At 42.7% G+C, this 17,764-nt stretch overlaps 1 pseudogene across 1 annotated transcript; it reads right to left on the reverse strand.

Annotated features, from left to right (window-relative positions):
• Nucleotides 1-3,526: 3,526 nt before the first annotated feature.
• Nucleotides 3,527-14,705, reverse strand: LOC123833654 (actin, clone 302-like; annotated as a pseudogene). The gene has a single exon (XR_006788321.3). The product of XR_006788321.3 is annotated as an actin, clone 302-like (transcript).
• Between the last annotated feature and the right edge of the window lie 3,059 nt (nt 14,706-17,764).

Here is a 17,764-nt window from a genome sequence, read left to right on the forward strand (position 1 = left end):
TGGATGCCATTGTCTTCTCTTTGGGAATGAATTTGAGAAATTATAAACATTTCTGTAAAAGTAAAGATGAAGCTGGTACTGAATATCAAAGATATTAAGGAAATTTAATAGAAAAGTAAAAAGAGAATAGAAGTCTTTTGTGGGTGGTATAAAGGAAATATATAAGGAGACTCAAACATGAATGTCCCTTTAAGAGTGCCTACCTTTGTCCATTATGACTATCTGTGTTCAAGAAGGCAACCTTGAATGCAGAGATACTGGAGCAATGAATGTACTTGACTTATCACTCTTGGAATACAGCTGCTCATTTGTTGAGTACTAACAGTGCAGAAAGTAGAATTAAAAACAGTTCTGGTCTGCTAGACAAACAATCTCATCTAGGTAATATTTTCTGTTGAGCAATGTGCTCCTGAAAAATCCCTTTAGAGAAACTAAATACTCTCCCACTTATTGTCAAAATGTCTCCTTTTCTCTTAAAAAAGAGACTCGGGGGCGCCTGGGTGGCTCAGTTGGTTAAGCGACTGCCTTCAGCTCAGGTCATGATCCTGGAGTCCCGGGATCGAGTCCCGCATCGGGCTCCCTGCTCGGCAGGGAGTCTGCTTCTCCCTCTCCCGCTCCCTGCTCTTGTTCTCTCTCTCTCATTCTCTCTGTCTCAAATAAATAAATAAAATCTTTAAAAAAAAAAAAAAAAAAAAAAAAAAAAAAAAAAAAAAAGAGACTCGGTTCCTCCACACACAAAAATATGCTCCGTCTTCACTTAGGGCTCAGCACCCCCCTTTTCTGCTTTTTGTTATAAAGCTGTCAGCTTATTGTCACCTCACCACCACCTCCAATATCCCAGAGCATACCCTTCCTTTGCCACTTACTCATGAGAGTCACGTTTGGACACATTTCATTAAAATGGAGAAAATTGGGCTTCAGGATCTGAAACATAATTAGAGTTGAATATGCAGATACTGAAGAGATCTTGGATTAAGTTATAGGGCCACCTATCCATGCCCAGAGAACCCACTGAATATTATGAAATACATACATATTTGTATCTCTGTAAGCTCCATAGGGAGATAGTTTTAAAAATATGTATTCATATTCGTTGTTCATTATTTTTGGAAAGATGTAGTAGGAGTTTAGTCTTGTTTTTTTTTTTTTTTTCCCCTGACTACTCAGTTTCCCAAAGACAAAGAGGTGAAATTCTAACTTTTCAGCACAGATGCAGGGGTCTTGCCTAAACTATAGCGGCAGAAAGAGCTGTTCTTTGCTATGCATGCCTGAAGCATTATGAAAATAAGAGTCAGGTTTCTTGGCTGGGAAGACCTCGTTTGGGGGAAAAGAGCTGGGGAGAGACGTTGTCTTAGGAGGTAACTCAGGCCTGTTGTACATTGTACATAATCATCATATTCTTAAGAAACATATGAGCTTATGTTTCCACTACCTCACCTTCATTGTGCCTCATGGAGGCCAAAGATAGGTGGGCAGAAGACACAGCCTTTATAGAAACACATGTAAAGAAATTTCCTTTAGAGGTGTGGTTTCGTCAGATAAAACTTGGGAGTTTTGTCTGTACCAGTCCTCATTACACAGTCTTTCTAATTTGGGGCAAATTGATGTTTTACACAAATCATTAGAAATTAGTTCTCTAATGTATGTTGCCTCTTTGGAATGAAGATCAGTAGAGACATTTTTATAAAGGTGGGGAATGGGGGATGGGGGACATATTTTCCTTCCTGGAAGCTTTCATGTTTAATTAAATCTGTAAATTAAACATTTTTACCCTTCTGATTTTAAATCCCAGCCAACTAGTGTCTGTCTTGTCTTTCTGGCACAAGAAGCGAAGCTACATGTCTAGCTTTGCAGGTAATGGTGACTCATTGTTGTAACTGAATGGGAGGGGAGACAGCACACACAAAAAAGCTCTCCTTCTTACTGCCGAACACAAAATGTCATTTCTGGAACAGTCAGTAATTTCTAGTTAAATACTGCCAGTTTTATCTTAAAGGGACCATTACATGGTTATGCTTTTGTTAATTTATGATTTTTATATCTGAGGTTCTTTCAGAGCCCAGAAAAGGAATGGCACTGGTCATCCATACAAAAAGCTGCATACCCCTTTGTAATGATTTGCCTGTGTAAAATGATGGCGATGACATCAGTGGCCATGAAATTTAAATACCCACTTCACATTATTTCTTGAACTGTTCATGTTTAATTTCAGGCATTGGAAGGAACCAGAGCTTTTAGCAGTTAAATGCCCAGTTCTATTTTCTTTTCTAATTCAGGCATTTTTTTTTCTATTCTGTGAGATAGAAGTTTTCTTCTCCTAAGATGTGCCCCACAACTTTGCCTTAATATTTTGGGTATCTGGAAAACAGCTTGCATGTCTTTATCTGTAACTGAAAGAAGAAATAATTTGGTATTAAATGATGAAGACTTTTCTCCCAGTAATCAAGCACTGAGTCAAGTGAATCCCAGTTACCAGTAACTTCCTGGGTGTAGGCCAGGCAGTCAGGATTCACAGTCCCCTAGCATGTTCCCAACTCATGGATTTGTACATACTGTTCCCTCTACTGGTAACTCCCTCCTCATTCCCACTTCTCTGGATCTCTCCTACTCATCATTTCTGAGCTTACTAGCACTTTCTCGATACTGCCTGGCTATTTTTTGTCTCCAGAGCATCCTATGTTTTTCTTGTGAAAAATTATAATTCATTAATCAGGCAAGTATTTGTAGTCTTCCTTGGGACAAGCACTGTTAGATAGGGGTAGCTACAGGACCTAGCACTGGGTCTGACACATATTTTGTTGAAGGAGCCAGTCATTCACTCATGTCCATTTTATTCTAGGGCAGAGGGTCTCAAGCTTAGAAATAACTAAGAAATGGGTCCAAACTAGAGCCCAGATACACTTCAGAGGTCAAATTGCCCATACTCTGCCTTACAGTCTGACCTCGTGATTATTCAAAACTTCCAACCCTTAACCCAGGCTTTGATAACCTCTGCCGAGAGTATCATCTCTGTTCGATACTGCCTCTAGTAGGTTCTAAAAACTGTCAGTATGTATTGGTGCCTATGGAAGCCACTCTTAAAAATAGCCCCCCCCCCAATCCTCTCTTCCTTTTATTTCTCCCTTTCATATTTGCCTCCTATATTGAATCAGGACTGGTCTAAGCTGACTTCTAAGGCTAGGAGTGTATGACTTTGAGGCTAGGTCATAAAAGGCATTGCAGCTCCTGTCTTAGTCTCTTGGATAACTTGCTTTGGCCAAATCCAGCCACAGCGCTAGAGGACACACAAGCAGCCCTTTGAAAAGGCATGTGTGAAAAGGAACCGGGGCCTCTGCCAGCACCATCTCGTAGCTGTGTGGACGAGCCACCTGGGAAGTGGATCTTCCAGCCCTGGAGCTACTTAAGAACACTCAGCTTATGGTTTCATTGGCCCAGATAGAAGCTGCAGTACAATGAAGGTGCTTTCAGATGCATCAAGGCCTTCTCCAAAAGATAGGAAGGCAAGAAAGTTATTTTCACTCATAAAATACTGGTTGAAAAAAACCATACTTGGAATGCATTGCAACTAGAGTAATACAATAAAAATTTTATTCCCTCTCTATCCAATTAAAATCAGCTTCTTGGATTAATTGCCAGTTCCCAAAACCTCAACCCAATCAGCAGGCCTCTCTTTATATTTTCACAATTATTTTCTAACGTTCAGAGTGCTTCAATCAAAGGCGGCCATACAAATCCTTCTTCACTTGGCAAATAGGCTCTAAAATTTTTCTTTGAGATATATTGCCATTTTTCCAAGCTTTATTCACCTGTTGTGCAGTCCAGACATGGCCACTGGCAGAGGAATAAACTTTACCTTCATGGAAGACGATACAAAGAACCTTATTTCATTAAAAATGGTGGAAGGTGGGTCATATCTACTCTCGGTACGAAAACTACAAGGTTTTGTGTGTTGTGGCCTCACACCTTGCCCGTTTTGCTCCATTTTGCATCACTAAGCACTTTCATCCTTGTCATTTTCACTCTTACCAAGTGGTTGTCCTTTCTTGTCATTAAGGCTGACCCCAGCAGGGAACATCTGTTTCTTCCTTAAGGATGTTGGGGCCACCTTGGTCTCTTTTAGAACTCACATTAAATTCCAAGCTCCAGGGTCAGAAGTCATTTGATTTGAATTTTTAATAGTTGTATCTTTATTTTCTTATAGAAATAATACATGCTCCTAGTACAGATAAATGCCAAAAGATACAGAAATATATAAAGCAGAAAAAAAAAATCATTGTGTCCCCATGGTTAACAGGGTTTGGTCCATATCTTTCAAAGCTTTATTTTTTCTCCTTTTGTGAGTAAGTATATATGTATAAAGAAATGTTTTCTATAAATGGGATAATTTAATAAATAGTATTATATAACCTCTAAAAATCTGAATATTGTAGACATATTTAGATTATAGAGATAATTCCATGTGCTGAATTATTTAGGTGCCAGTCTCTGTGCTAAGCACCCTATACAAATTATCTCACACAATTCTCAGAACGGCACCACGGGACAAGTGCTATTAATGTTCTCATTTCCAGATGGGGAAATTGAGTCCTAGAGATTATAGGTAACTTGTCTGAGGCCACACAGCTAGCAGGAGATGAGTCTGGATTCAATCTTCAGAGCTGGGCTTTAGAATCTAAGCCCTTAGCTACTCTCCATGTCAGTGTTTACAAATCCTCTCACTCTTCATAATGGTGCATGGTACCAATTCCCTTCCAACTCGTTGCCTCTCTGTGCTGGATGTCTGCTCTAGACCCTCACTTGTTTCTCTTTCCCCTCATGTGTGCCCCCTGCAATATATCACACCCTTGGACCACCTTTCTAAGTTTTTACATCCCTGCTTTATTTGTGGACTCTGAACAGCCTTTCCTGGCTCTCAAGGTATATTTGACCCTGATAAACTTGTTCTTGGTTGGTTTTGACAATGATGGAGGTGAGGAAGATGGGGCCTAAATATAATTTGGGGGTCCTCATCGTGAGACCTACGAGTTCTATTATCTTAGCAATAGGCATAGTTAAAGGATAATGTTCCCTTTTTTCTCCCTCCCACTCTCATTTTGATTCTGCTCATTCCTAACTGGGTTCACGGTCTCTTCCTGAACTTTCACTAACAATGCCTTGGGTGTGTCCACGCAGCTCTTAAATCCTTCCCCCAAGAAAGGGAAAGAAGAAAAGCATCATTATATGTGGGCTGGGGGTGGGGGGATAGTGGGGGGAACTGGGGGCACAAAGGAGTGAACCAGCTGGGCTTGGTTTCCAGACAGGGAAGCCAGAGGAATGGCCTGTTGCTCTCTTAAATCTGTGCTGTGTCACAATGTGAGGACACTCTCAGCTTCCAACCAGTCATTAGCCTGTGAGAGCATGCTGTCTGAGAATGAAACCTAACTCCTCAGAGAGGAGGCGGGATGTTGAGCCTCCTGATTGGCTGGAGTAGAGTGCAGTTTTCCTCCTGTGGAAAGCAACAGACCATCACAGCAGCATCAAGACTTTGGAAATGGTGGCTTCACAACTGGCTTGGTGGCAGAGAGCCCCGGGCTCTTCACATGGTATCCTCTCTCTCTCTTTATAAGTAGCAGTTGGACTGCAGCCTCTGAACCATCACATCTCAGATGAATTCCATTTCTGGGACTTACCAAACAGTCTCCTTAAAGTAGCATTCATCACGCAGCCTGCAGAGTTGACTATTTTTTCACTGTAGCCATTACGATGGAGGTGTTCATCAGGAGGAGGTATCGCAGGGGTAGCTAGTAGGTAATGACATTGAATGTCTGCTGCTATTGACCAGTAGTGGCTGCCCAGAATAATGTTTATAGAAGGATTCTGGGCTCCTTTCCGGGCTCAAAGGGAAAGAACACCATGATTGACTAGTCATGTCTGCAGTGGGCATCAGACCGATCATGGTAGCACGTGTGTCATGCATCTGTCAGAAGAATAGGTTGTGGAGTAATATAAGATTGGGGTGCAGGCTCAGCTCTGTCACTTTTTAGCCAGAAGCTAAACCTTGACAATTTGCAGAGCCTCAGTGTTCCCATATATGCAATGAGGATTTTACCTCTTGGTTTTTGAGGGGATAGTGAAGTTCTTATCAAGGTATCTGGAACACTAAAACTTCTCAATAAATGGAAACTATCCAGACATATCACTGAGAGTTGTGGCACCATGGCAAGGAAAAAGTAGTAACTAGGGGCAAGAAAAAAGTATGTGAGATGATCTTGTTGCACCATTTAAATCCCTATCAATGACTTAATAGTGATTTTGAAGAGATTTTTCTCTCTGCCTTTTCTTTTGGGGCTGACTGGTTTTATAGAGATGACTGTGCTTTGAGTTTTCAGATATGTCCTGCCATTAAAGGAAATTGGGGCTAGAATCCAGACTCCAATTTTCTTCATTTTAAAACCTGATATGTAATAACATGGCTCTCATATCCTAGAGACCACAATGTGATGTTCTAGTTAGCTTTTTTTTTTTTTTTTTTAGAGAGAGAGAGCAGACACATTCAGGAACTGGGCAGGGGGAGGGACAGAGGGAGAGGGAGAAGGAGAGAATCTTAAGCAGGTTCCACGCTCAGCATGGACCCTGACATGGGGCTCGATCCCACGACCCTGAGATCATGACCTGAGTCAAAACTAAGAGTTGGACGCTTAACTGACTGAGCCACCCAGGTGCCCCTTCTAATTTAGGCTTTTTTTATTTCTGTGCCCTTGGGCAAATTATTTAATGGCTCCAAGATTCAGTTTTCTCATTATTAAATAGGCACAATATTTATAGGATCATCATGAGGCTCCATTTAGACCGTATCAGTGAAAGAGTTACAGAGGCACTATTAATTTATTTTATTAATATATCATAATTATTTTCTTTATGCATATAGCTTCTGATTTTCGTTGGCTAGAGAAACAATTGAAAACAGATGTCAGAATAAATAACCTGACAATACCAATAATGGTAGAAATTACTATTTTCCAAAGTCCACTCAGTACAAGGAACTAGATTAGCTCCTACCTCCTCTCAGGGTAGGGTTGTCAGATGAAATACAGAATGCCCAGTTAAATTTTAATTTTAATTTCAGGTAAACAGTACTTTCTTAGTATAAGCATATGCTAAATATTGCATGGGACATACTTATAATAAAAATTATTTATCATTTATCTGACAATCTTCACTGGGCATCATTTTTTAAAACTAAACAATAACTCTAATCAAGGTTTGCTGAGAATATTGAGTTAATTATTATAAACTACTTAGAAGAATGGTAGAGCAAAGCTCACATAGTAAGCCCTCAATAAATGTTAGCAGTTAGAGAGACAATGCAGAATAAATGTTTCCAGGGCAGGCTCTGGAGCCAGACTTCCTGCACCGTATCCCAGCGGGGCCACTTATTAGCTGGATGGACTTGGCTAAAATATTTCATCCCTGCATGCCTCAGTTTGCTCATCCATAAAGGGAGAATGACAGCATTTTCCTCACAGAACTGCAATGAGCGTCCCTTAGTTCATGCCTGTAAAGGTTTTAGAATGGTGCCCAAGGCAGAGAAAGTGGTTAAAAAAATAGCAGCTATTATGGATGTTATTATAATTGCTGTACTCGTCTATCAGCCTATTTGAACTTCATACTTGAGTGTGACTGCTTACTGTAAATACATATGTGTACCTGCTATCTAGCAGAAAGGTTTCAGGCAGCTAGGCAGGTGGCAGGTGTTTCTTTATCCCCATTGCATCCAGGATGTATCCAAGACCAAAGAGGTCACTAACTTGCCTAAGGTCACACAGCCAGTACTGAGGTGAAAATCCCTGACTCCCTGACTCTAAAACAGAATCTCTTTTTTTAAAAGATTTTATTTATTTATTTGAGAGAGAGAGAGAATGACAGAGCATGAGAGGGGGGAGGGTCAGAGGGAGAAGCAAACTCCCCGCCGAGCAGGGAGCCCGATGTGGGACTCGATCCCAGGACTCCAGGATCGTGCCCTGAGCTGAAGGCAGATGCTTAACCAACTGAGCCACCCCAGGTGCCCCTAAAACGGAATCTCTTTCTAGTCAAGTGGCTGACATCTGGGATCTACAGAGTGGGAAAGATGGCTAGGAATTATAACAGCACCATCTGTTCGATGCGTGAGCACTCTGTAAATTCTAGAGAACATTATCTGAATATTAATAATAGTGTTATAGTTTTGTGTTTATAAAAGAAATCTTAATCATCTAAAGCATACTATCTCTTGTTTTCTTCACAGCCTCTGAGATGGGCAGAGCAGGTATGATTGCTACTCTGGGCAGAACAGGGCAGTCAGAACCCGGGAAGGTGATATGACTTGCTCAGAATCACCCAGCAGAATAAGAGATAGTGGGTATGATCATGATCCACAGTTTCGAAGCCCATGTTTGTTTTCTGACCTGTGGCACTTCCCTCATTATAAACACATTCCTCCGTTAGAGCTTCCAACATGGTCTGCTTTGGTTTTTATTAAATTAAGTGTGGCGTCCACATCCAAAGACAACTCGAGTGTTCTGTCTTATAAAAATTCCCCCTGCGTTGGATTTTTCTTTCCAGTTTATCTTTCAGATAATGAAAGCAAATAATTCACAAATCCAGAGGCGAGATTAGCAAAACAAACTTTGCTGTTATTTTTGAGCTATAAGCAGAGCAAGCAAGCACCATAATTACTAGCAAATGTTCTGTAGCCTGCATTATCAGATCATGCTAATTAGAAAGCAATGGCTACTTCACCTCAGATTTTCTTTAGGAATTGCAGGTATAATTCTGACCATGTCATTACAGCATTTTCAATTTTCAGTTATGCTCCAAATGGTTGTTTGGCAGTCCAATGCACTCTGTGCATCTTTTTTTGGATCCCTGAAACTCTGGTCCATGTTGCTTGTCCCTAGACCACCATTAATATACAGTATGTTCACCCTTGAATTTCTCTCCACTTAAAAAAAAAAAAGGCAGCAAGATGTTTATGGAAAATGCTGGGTTTGGAGGCTTTAAAAGGAAAGTGCTTTGAAAGACCAGGCAGGAGTCCAAGCTGACCTAAGGCCAAAGTCTCTATCAAAGCTGATGGTCTCCAGCCCGGCACTATAGAACTGAGCGTGGAAGGAACTGCCAACCCATGGGTATCATGGGATAGCCCCTTGCCCTCTGAAATATCTTTCAGGGAGCAGAAGGGTGACAGGGGAGGGGGTGGGGGACAGCATAAATTCTTCTGTCCTCTCTCAAAAAGACTTAGATGCTAACCAGAGGCACTAAACTTTGTAACAGGATCAGGAAAGAAAAAAAGTATTAAAATTTGTAGATTAAGATCCTCTCTCATTAAACAAAACAAAACAAAACAAAACAAAACAAAAAAACAACTATGCAGAGAGCTTGAAAGAGAAAGAAAGACTGGAAGGAAGTATACACACATGCAAATGTGGTTATTTCTGGATGGTTGGTCAAAATTATTTCATTTACAAGTAACAGAATCTCAGCCGAAACTAGTTGAAGTGAAAAAATCTATGGAAGAAACATATTGGCTCATACAACTTTTTGGCCAAAAAATAGGTGTTGGATCCAGGTCCCCACACTGTCATTGGAGAGCTTGCGTTTCCCACCTTTCTTTCTCTTCTTCCAGGAAGCTGGAATCTGCTTTCTTCTCTATTCTTCACCATCAGAATCTTCAAACATATTAATCCTATGTCTTACAGGTCCCAGAAGAGAAGAGTATCTTTTAGCAGCTCTAGCAGAAGTCCCAGGGGAGAGTCTGCCCAGTCCACTGGCCCACGCCTGTAGCAAGGTCAGTCCCCTTAAATCATATGTCCTCTACTCTGTGATTTTCATCTGCTATTTGTTAGACTATTTTTTTCTAAATAGTTTTTAATGAACCTGTATTATTTTATGATAGGAATTTAAGTTTTAAAATTTATTTCAAAATGTGCTGTGATGTAGAAGAAAGGAATCTAAGCTTCTAAGCATCCAGGAGACCTTGCACTTCTAATAACCCTAGCTGCCTTCCAAGTAAACGGAACTGGTATATAGCCATTTTGTCCACGAGAGCCTGCTACCCTGGACACAGTTACGGAACCCTAGCCTAATGGTAGAAGTAGCATCATTCTGTCTCTGTGTGTTAACTAATTTAATCCTCACAAAATCCATTTAAGGTAGGTACTATTAATATCCACCTGTCACAGATAGGAAATCAAGGCACAAAGAGGTGAAGCAACCTGCCCAAGGTTAAGTGTAAGAGTTGATCTTTCCACCCAACAGACTTGTCTGGCTAGGGGTCTGTTAAAAACAAGATCTTGAAAGAAGGACCCAGATGCAGAGAGAACAGCAGAAGCACAAGGTGAAGGTAGTGAGGGTGGGAGAGAGAACCCTCTTATGAGAAGATATCTCAGTACCTAACCCTCAGAGTTGCTGTCACTTTGCGGAACAGGGGACATTGTTCTAGCTTTTCATGAGTTGTTTTCCTGTCCTTCTCACTTCCCCGCATCTCTTGAAAATAGTGCTCTGTTGCCTGACACACTGTTGCCTTTTCCTCAGCTAAAAAAGCCTGACTCACGAGTGTGACAAGGGAACCATAAAATCCTATGTGTACCTAGTTAGCCCAGTTAACTGCCATCAAGCCAAAGAAAGGCAGTGAGCTTATTAATTTCTCTTCCCCTTACTCTCCTGAAGTTCTCTGTTTGAATGTCCCTTTTGACGCTGATTTCATTCTGCCTGGAATGACCAGGAGTAGTCCGTGTTTCTTTCTATTATAGGATAACCCCTTGAGGGCAGGGCCCGTGCTCTGTTCACTTCTGTAGGAGCGCCCTGCTCCGTCCGCGTACATCCGCTGCCCAGTAACTGGCTGTGAAATAAAATCGAGGTTTGTCCAGGCTCCTGCAGGATGACGGGGCCCCCTGTTGTGATGTCTCTGTCCCCAAGGGCCAAGAACTGGCCTCTTCTTTCCCCTCATCTCCTGACTCTGGCTTTGCCAGAGAGTGAAGAACCAGCCTTCTTCTTGTCTTACAAGGCTAAGTGCATTCCTGAGACAGATTCCCCAATATCATCCTCAAGGGACAACCTGAGGGAGCCTTGTGGCTGTGCCACTGGGGATCCTTCCTACAGAATCAGTGAATGGCAGTCCAGAAGGGGACCACCCTGGGGTATGCCTCAAGGGGCTGGGTTGAAGCCATCAGTGAAATCAGATGGTGTAGACCAAGAAGAATTCCTTCCAGCAAGAAGTGGGTCCTAGCAACACTGTGCCCTGTTTCTGTTCAATTATTGCTTTCTGGGACTGGGACATAAGATCTTTGAAGAGTAGGTCAGCATTCAGCTTTTAGGGGCTGGTTTTAATCTGTGAAGCCATTTGAGATCTTGGTGGGATATGCTGAAGAATGAGATGAGACCATTAGGATGCTGCCTAGAGACAGAATTTGATGAATTTCCTTAGGTTTCTCAGAAATCTAGAACATGGGAGCATCATTTGGTATTCAGCAAATGTTCTCTGATGCTTTGGGTTTTTTTTTCCCCTTAAGAACAATGAAATGGATGGAAAAATTGACCAAATTTCCACCCAGCGTGCTCCAGCTATAGCCTTCCTTGTTAACCTTACTGTTAGCACTCTACCTTTCATTCAGGGTACTCCAGGCCCCTGTCCTTAAATACTCCAATCATATTCCCATCTCAGGACCTTTGAACTTACTGTTCTGTCCTCCTGAAATCCCCTTCTTTCTCCCCCTATGGAAGCAGGGAGGTGTCAGGTCATATTTTACCTCCTCAAAGATGCCATTTCAGATCACTCAGCCTTAGGTAATTCTCTGCCAGCTACTCTTTCTCCCATTATCCTTTTAAATGACTTCATAACCTTTACTACCATCTATGAACATTTTCTCTTTTGGTTTGCTGGTATTGTATTGTCTGACTTTGCTAGAATGTAAGACATTCCATAGAAGTGGGGTCCTCAGAGCTCTATGTCTTTGTCTGTACCTCCATATGATGATCTCTAGCTTGTTGCGGATGTAGCCTGCCATCACCATACACAGGACACTGTTAGTATGGCATCCCCTGTGCCCTTGGCTGTGGGAAAGAGAACTTTTCTCTTTCACAGACAACCTGAGTTAGAACCTGATTCTAAGTTTGGATCCTTAGATGGCTTTTTGATGTAGCATCCCATAAGTTCTGATCTCCCAAGGCTCTTTCTGCTGAGCCTTGAGATTTATATGTTTGGTATTTGGTGGCATTTACAGGAATTCCCTTTGGAGTTTTACAAACTATAGCATAGCATTGGCTCCGTGTGTTCAGCTAAAGGATTGCTTCTGGGAACTCACTGAACTGCTTGAATGCCAAATTTTGGAATTTTGTTTTCCAAATTTTGGTCCTCAAGTACTACTTCCACCAGGTATGAATGGGTGCCCTGTGTGAAAAAGGAAAAGGTAAAGAGGGACACGGGGGCAGCAGACATGCTCCCACCCATCTCCCCTTGGCACTCAGTTCCTGTGCATGACAACCAGTGGTCTGTTGTGAGCACCTGCCAGTCCTTGCCTGCCATCATTCTCTAGATACCATGCAAAGCAGGCCCAAAGTACAAGGGAGCTAGTGGCCCCCAAAGCAGCCCTCAGTGTCTGACTGATGAGAGCTGGTGAATAAAATCTAGCTTCCTTACTCCTGAGACAGGTCACCTCTATGGTGGGTGTCTCCCCCCATGGGTCCCCAGCAAGGCTGAGTTCCAGTTGCCTCCAAAGGTAAATTTGCTTATTTATGCCCCATGGACTGGCCTCCTTCCCTTTCCAATCTCACTTCCTTTCCCTGCTTCCGATGCTTTTTATAAATTCACCTCCCAAAAAACCTTCTTTCACTTAAATCCTTATCTCAGGGTCTGCTTCTGGTGCAGTCTAATCCAAGACAGCATGCTATGACTAAACATGGCCAAATAAACTTAGGAACTGAGCAAAATGAAATAGATTTTTTTTTACTCCCTGCCAGACCTCCCAGCCTCACTAATGTGCTCATTTGCATTGTGAAGTTTCAAGACAAGTTTTGATGCAGAATGTCCTTTATTTGGCCATGGAAACTGAGGCAGTGGTGCCCCTTACAGGAGAAAGCGAGCCTTAGGACAACACCCTCTAGGACCACTTACCCCACTCTTCCACCTGACTCACCAGGGTGGGAGAAGCTAGGTGGCCAAGACCAAATTTTTGTTTGGGGACAGTTCCATGGGCTTAAAGCTTCATGTTACTGGAAAAGCCATGTAAATGCACTCCCTCCACAGCCATCCATTTAACTCTCTTGGCAAAAATGGTGTATACAGATTCAAGCTTCTGTTCTAAAAGGGACAGAGAATGGAATGGCTTTCAAAACCCACTCCTTCTCAAGGTCAATCACCCAAAGTCCTACAATTTAACTTAGCAGTTTCATGTACCTTTGTACTTCCCTTTTGTCATGCCGAAAGCCACAAATTTAGAAATGAGCTAATCGGAACTAACCATGTCACACGCTAAAGAATTGAGAATGACATGTCATTAATGAGTCACTTATTCACATTGTTGGGTGAAATACAGATGTGAGGGCACCTTGGAGCCTCAGTCTAGCAAGGGAGATGGATAATGAACTCATAGTTACAAAAAGAACTAATCCCTAGAAGTTTTCTCAATGAAAATGTGCACATGAAGATAATGCATAATGAAGAGAGTGTATAATGGAATACCAGGAGCCTTTGTGGTACACAATAGAGGGGCCTGACTTGTCATACTCCTGCTTGCTGATCCACATCTGCTGGAAGGTGGACAGCGAGGCCAGGATGGAGCCCCCGATCCACACCGAGTACTTGCGTTCAGGAGGAGCGATGATCTTGATCTTCATCGTGCTGGGCACCAGAGCTGTGATCTCCTTCTGCAACCTGTTGGAGATGCCAGGGTACGTGGTGGTCCTGCCAGACAGCACCGTGTTGGTGTAGAGGTCCTTCCGGATGTCCATGTCACACTTCATGATAGAGTTGAAGGTGGTCTCGTGGATGCCACAGGACTCTATACCCAGGAAAGAAGGCTGGAAGAGAGCCTCTGGGCAGTGGAACCGCTCGTTGCCAATGGTGATCACCTGCCAGTCGAGCAGCACATAGCTCTTCTCCAGGGATGAGGAGGACGCAGCTGTGGCCATCTCCTGCTTGAAGTCCAGGGCGACGTAGCACAGCTTCTCCTTGATGTCACGCACGATTTCCCGCTCGGCGGTGGTGGTGAAGCTGTAGCCACGCTCCGTGAGGATCTTTGTGAGGTAGTCCATCAGGTCCCGGCCAGCCAGGTTCAGACACAGGATGGCGTGGGGCAGGGCGTACCCCTCGTAGATGGGCAGTGTGGGTGACCCCGTCCCCAGAGTCCATGACAATACCAGTGGTGCGGCCAGAGGCATACAGGGACAGCACAGCCTGGATGGCCACGTACATGGCTGGGGTGTTGAAGGTCTCGAACATGATCTGGGTCATCTTCTCGTGATTGGCCTTGGGATTCAGGGGGGGCCTCGGTCAGCAGCATGGCGTGCTCCTCGGGGGCCACGCTCAGCTCGTTGTAGAAGATGTGGTGCCAGAACTTCTCCATGTCGTCCCAGTTGGTGACAAGGCTGCGCTCGATGGGCTACTTGAGGGTCAGGATGCCCCGCTTGCTCTGGGCCTCATCGCCCTCATAGGAGTCCTTCTGGCCCATGCCCACCATCACACCCTGGTGTTGGGGTCGCCCGACGATGGACGGGAACACGGCTCAGGGGGCGTCATCCCCAGCAAAGCCCACCTTGCCCATGCCGGAGCCATTGTTGATGACGAGTGCGGTGATCTCCTCTTCCATTGCGGTGGGTGGAGGTGGCAGCAGTGGACGCGAAGGACAAGCTGCGGGAGAACGCCGAGCGCGGGCCGGTTGCGGCGAGTGAGCTATAATGGAGTACCGGGAAGGCTTCCTGGAGCAAGCAGCATTTAGGGGGAAACATAAAGGGTGAAGAGGAGGGATGAGTGTTAGAGTTGGTGCTAAGGCTGGGAATGAGAAGTAACCCAATGTTAGGGAAACTAACCATGCAGGTGGAGTGGGAGTTGTAAGGGAGCCAGGTCTCCAACAGCCAGAGGAGGAGGGTGGGAACTCAGTCTGGTAGAGTGGACATGGGCCAGTTCAAGTTCATATTGATTCACCTTGAGAGCTGAAGCAGGAAATATTCCTTAGCCTCTATATCCTCATCTGCAAAGTAGGAATACTAATAGCACCAGCCATATGGGTTCTAGGAGCAAGTGAAATTAACACATGCAAGACCCTTCACAAAGTGCCTGTTAACATAGCATGTGGTCGATCAATGTTATGACTTTAGTTATTTATGTATTATTCATGCTAATTTGGTTGGTTAGTGAGAGAACCAGGGTTCGAACCCAGGTTTTTCTTACTAGAGCCTTCTCTGTTAACTTCCTTGATAGATTTCCTGGTTTGATTTTATATAGCATTTCTCAAAGAGGATTCTGCAGATTACTAGGTGATATTGCATGTCAAGTTTTTGAAAATATTTAGGAATTATGGATATAGGAAAATGATTAAAAGATTTTTTTTATTTTAAAGATTTTATTTATTTATTTGTCAGAGAGAGAGAGAGCACAAGCAGGTGGAGCGGCAGGCAGAGCAGACAGAGGGAGAAGCAGGCTCCCTCCTGAGCAAAGAGCCTGATGTGGGGCTGGATCCCAGACCCCAGGATCATGACCCGAGCCAAAGGCAGATGCTTAACCAACTGAGCCACCCAGGCATCCTTAAATACATAGATTTTTTTAAAAATTGGGGCACAGTTGTGATGAGCGCTGTGTGTTATACGCAACTAGTGAATTGTTGGAACACTAAAAAAAAAAAAAAACCTTTCATCTAAAACACTTATAGAAGGTATGTATCAAATTTAATTACCTCTGATGACAAAATAAAATGTGATTTACATTTAAAAAAATAAATAGATTTAAAACTTCAGATATCACTATTCAATTCAGAAGGTAATATCAGTGCTGAAAATATTTGGGTGGTCACATTACTTTTAAATGTTATTTTATTTTATTTATTTATTATATATATATTTTTTTTATTATGTTCTGTTAATTACCATACATTACATCATTAGTTTTTGATGTAGCGTTTCATGATTCATTGTTTGCGTATAACACCCAGTGCTCCATGCAGTACATGCCCTCTTTAATATCCATCACCAGGCCAACCCATCCCCCCACCCCCCTCCCCTCTAGAACCCTCAGTTTGTTTCTCAGAGTCCACAGTCTCTCATGGTTCATCTCCCCCTCCGATTTCCCCCCTTTCATTCTTCCCTTCCTGCTATCTTCTTCTTCTTTTTTTTTTTTAACATAAAATGTATTATTTGTTTCAGAGGTACAAATCTGTGATTCAACAGTGTTACACAATTGTGTAAGACTGACTAAAATATTTTTAGTAATGAAATGTATTCTGGAAAATTTTAGATGCCATTATCCCACTTTTGTTGTTTTAAGATTTCGGAGACTAGATTTTTAAAAACAGAAATGGGAAAAACATTATTGTTAGATAATGGAATTGGGGGTGATTTCCTAAATAAATTTATAAAAAAAAACTTTTATAATTGTTACCCCAAAATGTAATGAACTTGGTAAAGTTCCAGATTTTTTTTCCTGGCCTAAAATTTAGGAATTACTCACTTCCCTACTTACGAAAAAAAAAATGATGTGTGCAGGACCCACCTCCTACCAGGAATTGACTTAAAGGACTATTTATTAATCAAGTTTGAAAAAGAGTTAAAACTAGTTGAATCTGCATCCGGGTCCACTTGAAAGAGGAAAGGGATGCTTTCCTGCTCTCAAGAGGAAGTCAGTGTGAAGGGACAGGAGTGGTCCATTTCCAGTCCCGGTAGGCTAGCCAGTACTGAGAGCATTTGGGGATTAAATGACTGGCCCAAAAGAAGAGTAGTTGGATTAGCTTCCTTGCCTTTCTCAGTGGTTTAGCTTAAATGCTCAAGGCATTTTCCAGAGTGCAGTGGGCCCAGGACTGGGGTTGGATAACACCTTGGAATTATTGATGAAATCCTATATGCGCCTTGGATTTTGCTCCAGAGACAAAACATGAGCACCAACGCCCAGATTCCTCTTGGCAAGATGTTAGCCACCAACATGCCCCCGGCATGCCCTGGGGGTAGACCCCACAAAAGCATTCCTCAGGCTTTTCAAAGAGCACAATAGCCCGCAATTCCTTCAAGATTTGAAGTTCATCCTCAAGCATTCATCCATTCTTCTATATACATACATCATCAGATCAAAATGCGCCCAGACTTACTAATTCTGATAGCTGAGAAGATGTTTGGCAAAGAAACTTCAGCAGCGTTGAGTCAGAATGTTGATGTGGCACACGCAGCTTTAATTTGGATTAGGATGCTCCAACTAAAAGAAAATTGCTTAATCTTGCCAAACTGCCCACCCCCCCCCCCATACACACACCAAAAAAAAAAAAAAAAAAAAATTTAGCTTCAGTTCCCCCAAACCTTTGTCTCAACAGGTGTCTTTTGTAGCGTCCTAAAGAGAATCCCTATGGACTTTTATGAAGTGCCTACTATGTGTCATAGATTGCAAAGACATGCCTCCAAGAGGAGAAACTGGTAATTTTTCTAGCAAGCAGACTCTTGGCAAATATTTCTGAGGTAAATCGGGATTTATTTGAAGCCTAAGATAGAGGATGTGTGCTCCAGATGGTACTTGTGTGAGTGAAAACTCTTAAGTAAAACAGAGCTGACCTCAGAG

This window comes from Mirounga angustirostris, unplaced genomic scaffold (assembly GCF_029215605.1).
Source record: "Mirounga angustirostris isolate CCGP_5_RB_7025 unplaced genomic scaffold, mMirAng1.0.hap1 SCAF_1, whole genome shotgun sequence".
NCBI lineage: Eukaryota > Metazoa > Chordata > Mammalia > Carnivora > Phocidae > Mirounga > Mirounga angustirostris.